Here is a 17,215-nt window from a genome sequence, read left to right as displayed (position 1 = left end):
GACTTTCCTTGCTGTAAGCTGGTTCTGCGTTGTTAATGCCATGAAATAGAGTGGTAGTTGCTTTTGCTTTTCTGCTGTGAGAAATGCCATTTGATTTGATGTGTCCAGTTCTGCACCCAAGAATGTTATCCTTTGGGATGGTACCAGCCTTGACTTTTTTATGTTGACTGTGTATCCCAGGGCTTGCAGTAGTTGTATAACCTTTTCCAAATCTTTTGTTAATTTGGTCTTGTTGTCCGCTTGTATCAGGCAGTCGTCCAGGTATGGATAAATTTGAATTCCCTGAAGCCTGCAATGAGCAATTACTGATGCCAGGCATTTTGTGAATACTCTGGGCGCAGTAGATAAGCCAAAGGGCAATGCTGAGAATTGATAATGCTCTGATCCTGCAAGAAATCTGAGGTATCTTCTGCAATCTGGTCGTATAGGGACGTGCAGTATGCCTCCTTGAGATCTAGAGTCACCAGCCAAGACTCCTTGCCCAGCATGGGAAGAAGTTGCTGTAGGGTCAGCATTTTGAATTTTGGAACAATGAGATATGTGTTCAGAGCGGACATGTCGAGAATAGGTCTCCATTGGTTTTCTTTCCTTGGTACCAGGAAAAGTCTGGAGTAAAATCCTTGTCCTTGTTCCATAGGCGGTACCTTTTCTATAGCTCTCATCCTTAGTAGGTGGTTGACTTGTGCTAGAGCGTTTGTTTTTTGGTTTGGTGGTAGGTTTGGCATTCCTCTCTTTTTTGGTAGAGTGTGGAAGTGAAACCTGTAGCCTTTGTCTATTGTCTGTAAAATCCATTTGTCTCCTGTAATGTAATGCCAGTTTACGGAAAATAAGGCAAGCTTTCCGCCTAAGTTTGCTTGCAGTTGTTCCCTGGTAGGTGGTATCAGAGTCAAGTCATTGTGTCTGTCCTGTGGGGGTGGTCGTAGCTGAATCTGCGGCAGTACTTCTCTGGTTGTTAGGCTGCCACTAACGTCCCCTGTAGGCCCCTCTGGATTGACCTCTGCCTCTTGGGCGCCTATTTCTGCCTCTCTGTGCTCTGGAGGTGTCTGGAAAGGACCAATTCTTCGAAGGCCAATTTCTACTAAACCTCGGAGGCTGGACCTGTAAGAAATCCTTGACTGTTTGGACAGATTTTGCTTTTTCTTCCACCTTCTTTAGCACTTGCTGTGCAGGTGAGCCAAACAAACTTTGTTTCTCCATGGGAGCATCTAGAAGCTTTGACTTTACATGGTCTGGTAAGGATTGTTCTTTTAACCAGGCATGCCTTCTAATCACTGTTCCAGTCATAGCTGATCTAAAGGAAGCCTCCAGTGCATCATAGCCGCATTTTAAGGAATGATTACTGACCTGCTGAGTGTTATGTACCAAATCCTGAAGGGACTTACGGTCTATAGGTTCAGGAGAGGACAGTTTTTTTATTTAGCTGGTCTAACAAAAATTCCTGATACTGAATCATGTGGAATTGACAGTTTAAGGCCCTAGCCGAAAGAGTGGCAGAAGTATAAACTTTTTTACCCCATCTCTCTAATGCTCTAGATTCTCTTTCAGAGGGGAGGGGGTTTTTGGCAGAGGCAGCTGCTACAGCTTTGGGGCCCTGTGAAATGGTTTCAGGATCTGCAATAGGAGCCTTATACAAGTGAAAGTGTGTGTCCGGGACCCTGTAATATCTGTCGGGCTTGGCAGGGGCCGGGGGAAGAGAGTCAGGGGCAGTAAAGGCATCATTATAAGCATCATTAACAACTGTAAGTACTGGAGGAATGGCTAAAGGCCTATGCTGTGGTAAATGTAAAAAGGTCCTTAGCCTTTTCCTTGAATCTGAAAAATCCTGGCCCTGCCATTGAAAATGCTCTCTCATAGCATGTAAGGTTTCCCCAAAAGAAAATTCCTCGGGAGGAGAGGCAGAAGGAATGGAGTCTTCTGCATCAGAATCCTCATAAGGAGAATATGGGCCTTCTGGTGGACCTGAGTTTTCTGAATCATCCGAGGAGTAGTCTGAAGAAAAAGGATCTGGGGGCTCTGCTCTAGGCCTCGTCTCTGGAGGGGGTTGAGAGGCCCTGTCTGGGTGAGGTTGGGATCCCCTGATCAAAGAAATGAGATCCTCAGCCAAGCTGAGCATTTGGGAACAGGAGGTAGGCCTGTGTGAGGGGGTTTTAGCAGGCAAGGCCTTAGAAGATTTAGCTGCTTTAGCCCTAGAAAAAGCCTTGATAGACATAGATGCAGGGGGCCTAGCAGCTCCACGTTCAGGAGTAGATATGTCTAAAGGAATAGTATCTGATAAATCCTGGGAGCCTGCTACAGCAGGGGTACGTTCAGTAGCAGATTCAGCCATGCTGTGTGAGGCCTCGGCTATCGGAGGCAAGCTTTCGGCCGAAGGAAGAACCGAGGACTCGGTTTCGGCCAAAACCGAGACACTCGCGGTTGGCTTAACTGTGGTTTCGGCCGAAACCGCGGACCGCGAGTGTCGGTCCTTTTCCTTACGCTTTTTAGCTAATTGTGAAGTTGGGGTCTCCGACGGCATTTTGTAAGCAAAAGCGGGACCAAAAAACTCCTCTGCAAACTCCGACCGACGTCTAAGAGTCCGTCGGTTGAAGGAAGCACAGGCTAGACAAGCTGATACATCGTGGTCTGGGCCTAAGCAAGGAAGGCAGTAAGAGTGGAAATCCTTATGAGGTATTTGTTTCCCACAAGTTAAACAATTATTAACTTTTTCTGACATCGGCTGAGGCAAGAAAGAGTCCCCAACGGGGTACTTAGCTTTTTAGAAGTCTTCGGAGAAATCTCTGGATCTGACCGACCGGCACTTGCGAACAGCTTCTGCTTCGGGCACCGCGCGGCAAGAAAGACTGAGGAAAATGGCGTCGGCTGATGCCTTTATACCCAATTCACTGCAGCTATGACGTCGGGTGAAGTGCGACATCAGCCGAGGCCAGACCCAGACTTTGGAATCCGGCCGACCGAAGGGCTGCCTGAGGCAGGACAACCCATACGTTAGGACTGCAGATGCATCCTTGAAGGACATCTAGGTGTTTGTGTTGTCCATTTTCATTCCTCCTCAACATTACTGATCCAATCCTTGGATCCGCATTCTACAACTCTCGAGCTTCTCCCTCTACACATAATGCCCTAGTCCATCCCCAATACCTCAGATCGAGTTTGATGCCATAAAGACTTCAGTGTATATATTATAGAACAGGAGAATAGAAAATTAGTGCGGGGCTCAAACCCAGAAATACAAGTTCCAAAACATCCACCAGGTCACTCCAGAAGATGACAGGAAGGGGGAAGGAGGGAGGGGACATGAGGAAGAATGAAAATGGACAACAGAGATGCCTAGTTATTTGGAGTACATAACTTTAATATCTGATATTTCCTTTTCATTCTTCCTCAACGTATGGGACAGAGTCCCCAGCAACTTAAATCCTGGGTGACCCTCATGGAAGGATATTCTGAAGAAATGCTGAACTAACGGCAGCTCTGCTTCTAGAAATAAAGTCCAATTTGTAATGAATAATAAAGATATGAGCACTGGACCATGTGAATACTGCACAATCATCATCAATGGATGTTCTAGACCAGAAGACAGATGAGGTGGCCATGGATCTAGTTGAATGGGCCTTAGGTGGTTTTGGTAGGGAGATTAGTTAATTAATTAGTTATCCATTTGACAGATGTAACTTTAGAAACTGGAGAACCCAGCTGACTCGGTGAAAGGGAAACAAACAGCTGGTCTCTTTTTCTGAATTCTTTTGTTCTGTAAGTAGAAATGTAATTGTCTCTGCACATCCAAAAGATGTAGCATGTATTCTCCTTTGTTTGAAAATTTTGGAAAGAAAACTGGTAAGTGAATGGTTTGATTTACATTTGATTCAGAAGCTACTTTTGGTAGGAAAGAGGGGCTAGTTTGTAAGGTAACCCTGTCTTTATGAAACACAATGTATGGGCTTTTGATGAAAGAGCCTGAAGTACGGAAATCCTTTTAGCAGAAGTAATAGCAACTAAAATGGCTGTTTTCCAAGACAGGAATTTTAAGTCAGTTTTTAATGAAGGTTCTAAGGGTTGTTGAGTTAAGTCCTGCAGTACTACTGTCAAATTTCAGAGAGGTGCTGGATCTTTCACTGGGGGTCTGAACAGGAAGGTATCCTTTAGAAAGGTCTTACATAATTTGGAAGCAGTCAGGCAAGAACCACCTCCTGAGTGAAAGTTTGATATGGCTGCAGAAAAATTAGCACCTTCTGTAAAAAATAGAAGCGAAAATCTCCAATATAGATGAACTACAGAGAGTAAAGGGATTAACATAATTTTTCAGGGCCCACATTGAAAATCTTTTCCATTTGCACTTGCAAATCCTCTTAGTGGAATCTGTCAGTGATGACAAAAGAATATTACAAACCGGGGAAGAATGCCTGGGCTGTCTAGCTATCAACGGAATTGGAGAAACCATGTGGTTAATGTAAAGGCTGGAATATTCAGATGTTTTACCCTCGAGGGATGTGACAGGAGGTCTGGACTGGGGTCCAGTATCCAAGGAGGATAAAGAAGATGAGACCAAAGAAAGGGGAACCACACTTGGTGAGGCCAGAAGGTGGCGACGAGGATAGCCGAGCTCTTCAACAGGCTGCTTTTCTGTAAGACTTTTGGAATTAGGGGTACTGGGGATAAATGTAAAGAGACCCAAGGACCAAATGTGGACTAGAGCATCTCTCGGTGACTCTCCCTGGGGGAATCAGGGTAAAGTACTTGCTGCATTTGTTGTTGTGGGGAGAGGCAAAGAGGTCATAGCAAGGTTGGCCCCAATGATAGACAACTTCCTCTGCCACTGACTGATTGAGAGACCACTCGTGAGGCATCAGAATGGACCTACTGAGCTTGTCCGCTAGTATGTTGGACTTCCCAGTACATGCATTACCACTAGAAAGTAGTTGGAGAGGATCGCCCATTGCCATACTCTTATGGCTTCTCAACAGAGGGGTTAAGATCAAGTTCCACCTTGTCTGTTGATATACCAGACCACAGACATGTTGTTGGCTTGAATAGCAATGGTCCCTGGACAAAAAACATTTTGAAAAGCCTGCAACACCAGAAGGAGTGCTCTCATCTCTAGGACACTGACATGCGAATTGGCCTGGACCATCTTTCCCAAAAAATCCCCCCACCTTAGTTTGGAGTTGTCCATGGTTACTGTGGCTACAGGGGTGATAGAACAAAAGGGCGACTTATGAGAGTCTCATTCAAGATGATCCCTGCATACCTGAGTGAATCTGACTGGATAAGAAAGAGGCTGCATAAGAATAGACCACTGAACAGCTAGAGTCCATTGCAGAACACATATATAGTAATGTGCTAAGAGGATTAATAGCTGCCATGGACCATAGAGCCTGCAGAACTAGCCTGGTGGAAGAAGCAGGATGAGAAATGATTTTTTTGAACCTGGGACTTGACTGTGGTCACACAATATGGGGGTAGAGAAGCAGGGTGACTTATAGTATTCAGATGAGCACCAATGGACTTCACGCTCTAAACCAGTAGTAGCTTTGATTTGGGCATGTTGACTGTAATGCTGAAAGACTGGCAAATTTGGAGCAAATAGCCCTGGTCTGTTCTAGGATATGCTTGGTCAAATAGTCCCTGGTCTGTTCTAGGATATGCTTGGTTGGAGTGGTAAGGAGTCAATTATCTAAGTATGGAAACACCCAGAATCCTTGCAGTCTCAAGTGAGGTGCTACCACTGCCATACATTTAGTAAACACTCTGTAGGCTGTAGTAAGTCCAAAGGGCAGGGCTCTGAATTGATAGTGACTGGCTCCCAGCTGAAAGCTCAAGTGTCTTCTGGATTGTCTATTTTGATGTGATAGTATGCATCCTGAAGATCGACTGTGCAAATCCAACAGTCCTTGTGTAATAGAGGTAGGCCAGACTGAACTGTGACCATTCGGAATTTTGACTTCTTAACATATTGGTTCAGGTTGCTTAGATCCTAAATTGGTCTCAGATTCCTTATCTTTTTTTTGGCATTAAAAAGAAACTCCAGTAAGTTCTGAAACCTCTCTCGTCTGGTGGGATCTCCTGGATGACTCTTTTGTTGAGCTTCTAAATTTCTTGAGCTGCAGCCTCTCTCTGACTGGGTGGAACATCAGGAAGTGTTTAGAAAAATGGTATAAAGTAACCTCTGCATATTATGTTTAGCAACTCTTTAGCCCAGGTATCTGTACACAAGGACAAATGTCCCCCAGCTGATTCCAGAGGCAGGCAGTCGGACAGTACTTCAGGAATACTGAAAGGGTCTATCCAAAAAAGAATCTTGGAAACCCTGACTTTGCAGACCTCCCCTGCCATGAGGCCTGTGTCTTCCATTCAGACTCTCTCTTCTGCCTCTGAGGGAGTTATCTCTGTGTGAATCCTGGAAAAATCCCTGGGATTTGTGGAACCACATTTTCTTGCCTCCTCTTTGATTCATTGAAAAGGATCATTGAGGGGTAGAAAAGTGAATCCCTATGGCACACAGGGTCTTTCTTTCCTGCTCGCCAGCTGATTCCAGAGGCAGGCAGTCGGACAGTACTTCAGAAATACTGAAAGGGTCTATCCAAAAAAGAATCTTGGAAACCCTGATTTTGCAGACCTCCCCTGCCATGAGGCCTGTGTCTTCCATTCAGACTCTCTCTTCTGCCTCTGAGGGAGTTATCTCTGTGTGAATCCTGGAAAAATCCCTGGGATTTGTGGAACCACATTTTCTTGCCTCCTCTTTGATTCATTGAAAAGGATCATTGAGGGGTAAAAAAGTGAATCCCTATGGCACACAAGGTCTTTCTTTCCTGCTCGCTGCGAGGAAAGTGTTTCTTTCACAGGGCACCAAACAAGGAAGCTCCATCAAAGGGAGTAGTGATGAAAGAAAATTTGAAGGGCTCCACAAAGTTGCATAGCCACATCCAGGCAAGTCTCCTTATGGCAATGCCTGAACCGGCGGCTGTGAGGTACCTTCCACAGCATGCAAAATTAACCTCCTAGATGCATTCAACATAGATAAAAAAGTGGCCACCTGCAAGGATGATGTTTTATAATTCTCTGGAGACACTGACATACAGAGTTCCTTAGTCAAGTTCCGCTGTAGTCTAGTAAAGTGTGCCAAATAGTGCAATGACCACATGGCAAAGGTCACTGATGCAAATATGTACTTTCCAAACCTGTCCAATGCCCTAGACTCTCTGCTGGGGGGTGGATATAGGAGTTTTGTTCCCCGAGCTTCTTATGGGTTCTATCTTTTGGAGGGACTAAAATTCTGTCTGGTCAATAAGGAAAAGTTTCAAAAAAGTACAGTTTCCTCCATGCCAGGTGAGAGACTAGGTCGATAAGTTCATCAGCTGGGGAAGTCACTCAAGACATAGATGGGCCAGAACTAAAACCTTCCAAAAATACAGACTCCTCAAGGAATGGGTTATCTTAGAAACTAAAAGCTTTTTGCTTAAGTATTTCCAAAATGCCTCCAAAGGAGATGACGTCAGGTGGTGATCTGGGGGACCATTCCCCTTCATTGAAGTTAGTATCTTCAGTGCAGGATTCCATGGGGCTATGTGCTTCCTTTTGCATGTTCTCTTTCAGTGAACCTCTTCAGTGGGATGCTGTGGAGAGATGTCTGAAGAGAGGCATAGTTCCACTATTGGAAATGTCTGGATGCTCTTGGTACAGGCTGTCCCTGTGGAGTAGGTCTATCGGGATCAGAGCTCGGAACCAAAGGGGGATAGAGTGTAGGATCAGGCTCCAAGGGGCATGGAAAGCTTCAACAAAATCAGGGTCAATCCCAGCCCCACAGAGCTGACGCCGATGCTTCAGCTCCAAGATCCATCCTGATCTAAGGGAGCAGGAGCAGAACCGGTCAGGGATACATTTGGAGTCGAAGACGTAACTTTCTTCGGCTCCAACACTGGCACTCATAGGACTCTCAGATCCTAGGGCTCTGAAACTGAGGCACAAATTGGAAAATGTGATACAACAGTGTATGAGAGGGTGAAAGGCTCACAGATCCAATGAGAGATGGAGACAGAATAATCCTCATCTGGATATGAGCTCTGAGGAACTTCCTCATCATCCTATCCACTTCTGTTTCATTGAGACTCCTGGAGGACCTAATGGATGAGGTGGTCGACTGAGGTCTGGAGTGCTTTCTTGGCATTTGCTTAAATGGGAATGGAGCCGAGGAGATATGGGATCTATGATGAATTTGGGAAAATTAGTTTTTGGTGCCTGAGAAACACTTGATATAGGATCCAAAAATTTTGGATCCATGGGCTGCACAGCAGAAGTACCAGATACTAATTATCAGATCCTAAATCTTATGATCCATTGATTTCTTCTTGGCTCAGATGAAGTTGGGTTAGAAGATCTTCTTATCTTTTGTGGTGGCTCTGAGGATGATGAAGTCTTTGGAGATCTTTTCCTGTGCTCCAAAGAAGCCTTTGAAGATTTACTGGGGGGTTTGAACTCTTCAGGAAGAGGAAGATGAAGGTGGTAGCAACTCCCTTAAGACCTAGCTTATTACATCTGTCAGCAATAGCCCTGAAGTTAAATCCTGCACAAATGGTACAGTTCATAGACAAGTGCACTGCTCCTAAACAATAAATGTACTCCCTGTGGGCATCCGAGTTCAGGATTTTGTGCCCACAGAAAATGCATTTTTTGAAACCTGTAGGCATTTCAGCCATGATACTATAACTATAAGACAATATGTGATAAAGAAAAAGGATTTTTTTTAAACTGTAGAAATGATCAACAGAAATCACCAGCAATGGTAATAAGGAATACCCCATTAAAATGGGTAGGAAATAAAAGGATAGGATAAAAGGAGTTCCAGCAATGACACTTACAAAACTTACTTTGTTAAAGTAAGAAATCTGATGAAGAAAAAAATGAAAACTAGAGGGAGGTAAAGTTTAAATATTTAAGGAATATATTAGAAAATATAAAACAGGAGGAGATATAGATAAACCAATACACTTATGACCACCTAAACGTGTAACAAATGCTGCAGCAGAAAACTCATGTCTGTGCAAGATGGCAGCATATGAGATCTGAGGTACTGGGGATGGACTGGGGCATTATGGGTAGAGGGAGGAGCTTGAGAGTTGGATTCAAAGTCTGTAGAATTTGGCCAAGTCAGATCCGAGGATCGGATCCATAACCCATAAGTTGAGGAAGAATGAAAAGGACAACATTAGATTATGAAGTTTTTCGAATAGCTCTTCCCTATCTATGCCCCTCCACCCCCACGGAGTATAACCTAAGGCACAAGCATATTGCCTGCTCAGAGCACTTTTCAGAAACAGAAACCTGATGTCAGCAGCAGTAACTGGAATCCTCAGGAGTGCTTCATCATCAGTTCCCTGCAACCCTCTCATCTGGATGGACACACTAACCTACCTTCGAATATTTTGCAATAAGCCTAGAACCACATTTCCTAAAAATGTTGCATGCTGCTTTAGGGGAGTGGGGAACTTATATGGCAGTATACGTGTTGATTGCCTGCTCAGTGCACAGAAATGGAGGATAGGGAGAAGTAAGTTTTCTGCATGTTACTGTCCACCAGACATCTTAAATTGGGTGAAATACTACAATGTTGTAACCCTTACAAAAAAAAAATTGTTGACAGTAGTGTTACATTACAACCAACATTACACCTAATAGTCATTTTCATTTTTATCCTATCTGAGATAGACCTTTTCAGCTGGAAGGAAGAGATTGGACAGCAGTTTATAGTAGGATACAGTTGTTTCAAGAATTATTTTTGCTAGCCTACTATTTTTCCCCATCTTTTTTCTTCTTCTTCAGTTTTCAATCTCCTATTGATGGTAAATCATCAACCACTCAAAAAGTAGAAACTGAAGAGGAGAAAAGCTGGGAAAAATACTTCATCGAGTCAAAACATATTCACTTGTCCATGATCTTTTATGATAATATGGGAGAAGTAAAAACAGCCATTGAGGAAGCTTGTAAACACAAATGGGATGTTTTTGTGGCACTGTAATAAAAAGGACAGCAGCAATAAAACTAGGAAAAATACTTCATCGAATGAAAATTAATCACTTGCTCATGATCTTTTAAAACAACATAAGAGAAGTGAAAAACAGGCAATGAGAAAGCTTGTGAACTCAGAAATGGAATATTTTTCTGACATTGCAGGATTAAGAACAATAGCAATAAAACCATGGATGTCCTACACAGGGTAGAGCAAGTGACATCTACAATGCAGATGTGTTCCATATGCACCCTGTGTCAGAACAGTCTCAAAGTAGGACTGCATGAATACCCAGGTTCCAAACTGTCCTTACAGCACAGTGAGTACAGAACTTTTCTACTTCCCTGAAGATGAAGTTGTTGGTAAAGCCATCTAGATCAACATCCTATGTAATTAAAAGGGTAGACGGAAAGCTTTATAGCAGAAATTACAGATATCTGTATAACACAAGTCAGTCTAAATTGATGATACATGAAGAACAGCAACCTTACATGTCACAACCAGAACTGCTGCAAAAACACTAACCTTGTGATTCATTAAACGGCCTAGTGAAAGCTGTAGGTCCTGTTTCAACAACACTGTATTTTATGACTCAGACATGTCAGCCACAATGAAGAAGACCTCATTCTCAACTAATTTGCATGTCTCTGGATTGCACTTAATTACTGAGATGTGCAGATGACTGCTGTTGCTGCACTGTATCCCTGTACTACTTGAACTGCCATTAACGCACAAGAGTTCAGAATACACTCTGGTTGTTAATGGTTTCTACCAACCACCTGACCCCATAACACATAAACTGCTGCTAAGATACGAGAGTTTAGATTACTCCCTGGTGGTTACTGTTTCTTCTACCCCAACCCCATAACAGCTGAAGTGCCATTAAGACACAAGGGTTTATCTTATTCCCTGGTGGCTAGTGGTTTCCTTCCCAATCCCAGATGCACATAACAGCTGAAGTGCCATTAAGGCGCGAGAGTTTAGTGAACTTCCTGATGACTATTGATTCCTATACTCAGTGCTGTAGAATATGCTCATTAGTCTAGCAGTGTGTTGGTATGACAACCATCTCAACCCACAGTCATGCACACACACACACACACACACACACACACACACACACACACACACACACACACACACACACACACACCAATCCCTGTACCTGTCTCCGAATTTTGCCCTCCTATGTTGCAAGTTATATCACTTGTGTCTAGTGTTCTCTCCACCCCTTGTGCCTGAATTGCTTTAAGTGGTCTTACGGCACAAGTGTAGTATCCATGGTATCTAGTTGTTCCCCCTAACCCCCAATCCCTGTGTTACATGACTTTCTGTCCATGTTCACCATAGCAAAATGGTGGGGCTGACAGTGATGATCTACATGTACCAGAGATGTTCTGAATCACTTAGTGTGCAGATGCCTTCCTGGAGGCAGTACTGGGGGGAAGCACATGGTTAATTAGCATATGCCTCTCTGTCATACTGCCTCATTAGCATAGAGCATGTTTGCGAAGCCAGCCTTACACAGTAATGCTTGTCTTCATACTAGACCATAGTGCTGCTCAGTGGTAAGGCTTTCTCTGAATTCAAAAAAGTTACTGAGATGTGTAAATGAAAGTGTACACATCACGGTACCTTTACAAATTCCCCATAAAACTATGAACTGGTATAGGCAAGAGCTTCTGACAGACTCTTGAAGTTGTGTCTCCCACTGAAACTGTAGACCAGCAAGAACTAGCCTCAAAAGACCAGATATCCAGTATAAATTAACAGAAAATATTCCACAGAGTAAATGTTGAAGAAACCATTTGGTACATACCTCTCAAGACATCTGCGACAACTGGAAAGGCCGCAGAAATACCTCACTAAAAGAATCACAGGCCTAAAGCAGATGCCCTATGCTGACCACCTTAAAAAACTCCAGCTATACTCTGTCGCATATAGTCTACTCAGAGGCGATCTCTGCTTAACATACAAGGCCATGTCAAACCCAGAGCTGTTGGACATGCTACACTTAAAGAAATCCCAATCCCTCAGAGACACACGCTCCAGGGACCTAAACCTTGTCATCACAATAAACAAAACATGCTGGAGGGATAGGTTCCTGACCCAGAGACTCCCCAGACTCTGGAACAGACTACCCATACATGTCAAGCAGAGCACCTCCTTGGCCCTCTTCAAAAGGAACCTTGACGATTGGATGGGAGAAAGGAAATTCACTCTGGGGATCACGTCAGTTGCCCTGCTAGGCAAGGGTCCAGGGAAGTAAATAGTGTGGTAAGAAATAGCCAGGGAATTGCTATGGCTAGGCTTGTATAGGCGCTAGGGCCGATAGCCACTCGTACCAATCTATGAACCTATGAACCAGGTCTTCAGGAAGCTCACTAAACTCTTGTGTGTGAACGGCATTTAAATTATTACGGGGATTGGGGAGTAAGGGAGAAATCACTAACCACCAGGGAGTAAGACAGAATTATTTTCAGCTCTGAACAGTTTAATGAATGATAATTTCATTACCAAAAATTTCTGTATGTACAAAGTTTCAGTTTGATGTGAAATGCATGTTACCTCCCAGGTACATATAACTTGTGTGTGTTGGCTCTCAATTTCATTGCTCTAGAATCAGCAACAAAGCCAAAAACAGCTGAGGGGAGGGTCAAAGTCCCAAAATGATGGAAGCATTTTTAAATATTACACTAATTCACTTAAAATGTTAATATTACAAAGTGTTTGTATCAACATTAATTTTCTAAATAATAAAACATATCAAATTCTATGTCTGTAAATCAGTGATCTGCCACAAAATCAAAAATTTTATGAGGGAGAGGGCAAAAATATGAAGCAAAATCAGGGACATTCTGTAAAATTAGGTGCATTTGAAAGGTATGGTGTATGTGTGTGCATGTGTACATTGATATATTATATATATATATTTTTTAAAAGAAATGTTATGAAATGTACTGAATGTATGCATGGGGCATGAAACGTTAATGCTAATGAACCAGTCACAAAAGACTGCATGTTGTATGGTACCTGTTATCTCCTCAGTTTGAATCTCAGGGCAGCAGGAATATACAAAACAGGTTGCAGCATACATATTATGTCTTTGTCTTATTTACTGACCAACACAAATGCAGTACAAAATTACCTTTAGACAACAGAGGCATAATTTAAAACACTTTTATTTATAATGGCTTGTTTATAAAGGGGGTTATCGCTGTTAGGTTCCTATATATGACAATACCTTTTGATTCACCCATAGCCTGGGAAGTGGTTACAATATGCACTGTAGTACAAGAAAATAAAATGTAGGGTCAAACATGTCACATAACTCACTGAGTGATCAATTTGGGCATCTCACTGCCACCTATTTGCTTATTTTCTTTCAGTGCTAATGGAATTGATAAGATTTAATGGATAGATATTCTATGTCTCTGGTCAGGTGAAACAGAACTGCAACATTTCATGCACAGCATCAAACAAAAAAAATGAGATACATATCAGTTTAAAAGACCTTCTTCATGCCCTGACATTGCAGATACATATATGCTCCTTTTATTTTAAAATACAATCCCAAGTCATGCTAGGTCCCACCTTAATGCTTTTTCCACTGGACCTATTCACATGTTCTTGCTTCTCCTAGCCAAGATCTGGTCTATCAAACTGCTCAAGAAGAATTAAACCAGGGGAAGCAATTTCTGGCAAGGTATGTGCAATATATAAAAGCTTTCATACTATTTTGCTACTCAGGATGTGTTTGTGAAAAATAGGACAGACTGTTCAGACATCTGTGAAAAGATTGCAGCCTTTGGAATTTTGCAGTTCACCAGCCATGTCTCATCCATACCTCTCAACTATCCAGACTTTTGCAAACTGTCCAGATTTTTGTGTCATATTTTTGGTTTGTTCCTCATATAATCTGTGCATGTCTGGCAAACCAGTGAGAAATGAAGTCATTAAATTATGACAAACATTTGAGTTTCAGACTTCAAATCATTCAGAAAATGCACGCTAACAAGAATCATGTTATTCTAGCAACTTTCTAAATTTATAAGACCAATAATTAAGATCTGACCTTATTTGTGGGCCTTTGTCCTCCCATTATTTTTGGCTTTGTCCAGATTTCTTGTGCTAAGAGGATGAGAGGTATGGTCTCATCTGCCATACTAAGTTAGTTACCTCCTAGCTACGTTTGAGAAAATTAAATCCACATTCCTTGGAAGTGAGAAGCGTCTCTATGGATGTTTAAACAGCCATGCTATGTTATACACGACTGACCATTACCTTTCTTGAACATGAGACATCATGAAAGAGCTTACATCCAAGTAATGAAATGTTTCTGATGAAAGAAAATGTTCATGTTTCTAATTCCAGCAATTTGTATCCGATTAGAAGAGACTGAGTTAATGACACTTCAAAATTAAAGTTCAGCAATCTAGCTTGACTCCTGTATTGATCTTTGTTTTACAACTATCTGAGAGCAATTCAAGAACTAACAATGACAGAAGGACTATCACAACCAGCACCTATCATGAGCTGGTATTACACAGTATTCCCTCCTTGGTCCTGAGTTGGCACTTTTATTTTTCAATAGTTCATGGTACCAAAGTCATAAAGGCTGGACTATGCAGAATACAAATTATGTAGATCTTTTAATTAACTAAAAAAAAAAAAAAAAATCATATATCTTCATAGTTATAAGTACATTTTCAGATTTGGATCAGCTTGTCAATTCATTTAAAATAAAAAGCCTACCAAGAAATTCACTGTAGCAAGTTCTGATACTGAGGTAGTCCCTCAGTGCATATATTTTAGAATGCTGCTGATTTCAGCACTATATAAATGTAATTTAGATGATGCCAAAAGAAAGAATTCTCATATAAGGAAATGCCACTGGACTGCCACTCCTGCTAACTCCCCAGTCCAGATCTCCAAAATGAGTTAAGCAGGGTCAACTGTTCAGGCATACTTTACCCACATAGGGTCAGCATTCAGACCTTGGGTAAAGAACATAGTATAGCTCATGGCTTGTGACTACAGGAAAATCTTCCTCAGTGTCCAGGTACACCTCTCTTTGTTTTCCCACATTGTGCAGTCCATGTACCCACAAGAATAAAATGGCATGTGAGTGACCTACAGAGTCCTATATCATACATCACAGCTTTAGAAATTTTCCAAAAACAGTGACATCGCCAGGTACCACAGCATTTAACGTCAAGAGCCCATGTCTTGGGAAATGTTGATTACTCTCCATCTCTCCACTTCTGCCAAGGGCTATGCAAATGTCTCAGGTCTAGAGGGGTATAATTATTGGTCATACACAGTACCAATTGCAACCGCTCTCTCAACCAAATTCTGCAATTTCTCCTGTATGCAGTCCTTCTTTTGTGTCATATGCACACTGTAACTTTAGTACAATTTTATCAGAGTAGATGTGACACAAACACTACTTTTAAAGGTAGGTCAAACAGATGGGTGTCTGACAGAAAGTATTTCAGTAATTGAGTCTATTTTCCTTCGTGGCCTTAGGGAAAATAGCTTTATGTAAATTAAATAAAAGAGCAGTGTGCTAGCTGACATCTAAAAATTACTTGTTTTCTCCAGCCTATGCTGAAGAGGGTACATTTAATTAATGGATTGTTTCATGTGTTTCACTCTAGAGTACTACTGCTATTCCATTTTGCTGACCATGGCATTCCTCTGCATTAGGGATTCTCTGGTGTGCAAACTACATCAATAACTAAATGATTACACATAAATATAAAACACTTGTGATCCTAAGACTTATAAGTACTCAATACTCGCCCTATACCATTACTGAACAGAGGTATTTAGCCACAGACAAATTGTTAAATAAAATAAAGTACTTTAAAATGGTATGAACTTTACTACACTACTCCAGTGTCTAGCTGGCACCATTCTAATCACTTCCTTTTTCTCATGGGGGCGTCACATCAAGATTATCCTGTGTAGAATGCTGACCTGTGTCTTCTTTTGTTATTAACGTGACTACAGTTTAAGTGCATGCCACACTAATTGTTATTTATTTAAATATATTGTTTTATATACTGTTTTATTAGTCAGTACAGTCCATCCAGGTTCAAATCCATCTTCACCAGAGGAATGTCCAAAAATTACACTACGTATTTAGGTCTATGTGCACTAAATGCTAATAACTTAGAACAAAATGAGCACATGCTTACTTTCCTGCAAAATTTGGAATCTCCAATGTATATCATGTATGTCATGCACTAGTAAAATAAACAAATGATCTGAGGACACATGCATTATTTGAAGATATACATATATATGTATTTATAGTATACAGTAAGTAACAGTGTATTATGATTTAGAGGAAAACAATCTCATGTAACAATGAAAAAGCAGAGCAGTAGTTAAAAAACCAGGAGGCAAAGTGAGACAAAAATAACCACATTCTTCAATAATATGAAAAGTTTGATGAATATAGGTCACAGGATCCAAACAGAGCAACTGCAAACAATTTATCTAGCTCCATGTTGTGATTTATGTGCCTGTTGTCCCCTATGGAAGTCATGCAGGGGAATGGATGTCTAAAGCAGGCATCCAGTGTCACTGTCTGGGGGCTCCTAGTGTGCTCTGTGGTACTGCTTTGGAACGCCAGACACAGGAGTAGCAGTACAGCCTACTTAATAACAGTTACTTAAAATAGCTCTGCATGGAGGCTTCCACACATGACAAGTGGTCTCTTGAGAATAGTGAACATCCCATCACGTCTCTATATTACACTCTTCCACAAGGTTTTACTGCTGTATGGCTGTCATCCATGTAAACATTTAAAAACAGAAACTTGTAGTTATTCAAATCACAAACACCGTGTTAAAGTTCACACATGCAAACCTATATTTCACATACAACAGAATGACTATCTGTCTCAGAAATGTTTAAATTTATATTTTTATAAGGATTTTCCCCAGAAAACTTACCATCAGTATAATGCTGAAAAAAGTCCAAAGGTTGTATGGAGAAGACAGATTTATAAAAAAATCTTCAGACAACTTTTCTGCTAGCACAGAACACTAAAAATGTGGGAATGATCTGCAGGTATCCATCATGAGTTATATCATACCACCTTAATTTCAGGTACCACTAGTACTAGGTATCTTCACTGTCTAATAAGCAGCATGCCATAACTTCAAAGGACACAAGGCCAGGAGTGCGCACACAGAGGAACTT

General features: G+C 41.7%; 1 protein-coding gene across 6 annotated transcripts in view; it reads right to left on the bottom strand.

Annotated features, from left to right (window-relative positions):
• The window catches only part of INPP4B (inositol polyphosphate-4-phosphatase type II B), a 4,727,932-nt gene that overhangs the window by 2,255,484 nt on the left and 2,455,233 nt on the right, over positions 1–17,215 (bottom strand). Inside the window, exon 1 of one of the 6 annotated variants that reach the window (XM_044062272.1) lies at positions 16,966–17,200. The exons of the other annotated variants lie outside the window; for them this stretch is intronic. The gene's annotated coding sequence lies outside the window, so the exon portion shown is untranslated. Of the gene's footprint in view, positions 1–16,965; positions 17,201–17,215 lie in introns of those variants that run through there. 6 annotated transcript variants of the gene reach the window in all.

Source organism: Protopterus annectens, chromosome 2.part1, assembly GCF_019279795.1.
Source record: "Protopterus annectens isolate FY-2018-M chromosome 2.part1, PAN1.0, whole genome shotgun sequence".
Lineage (NCBI taxonomy): Eukaryota > Metazoa > Chordata > Ceratodontiformes > Protopteridae > Protopterus > Protopterus annectens.
This window is presented reverse-complemented; position numbering and strand designations above follow the sequence as displayed.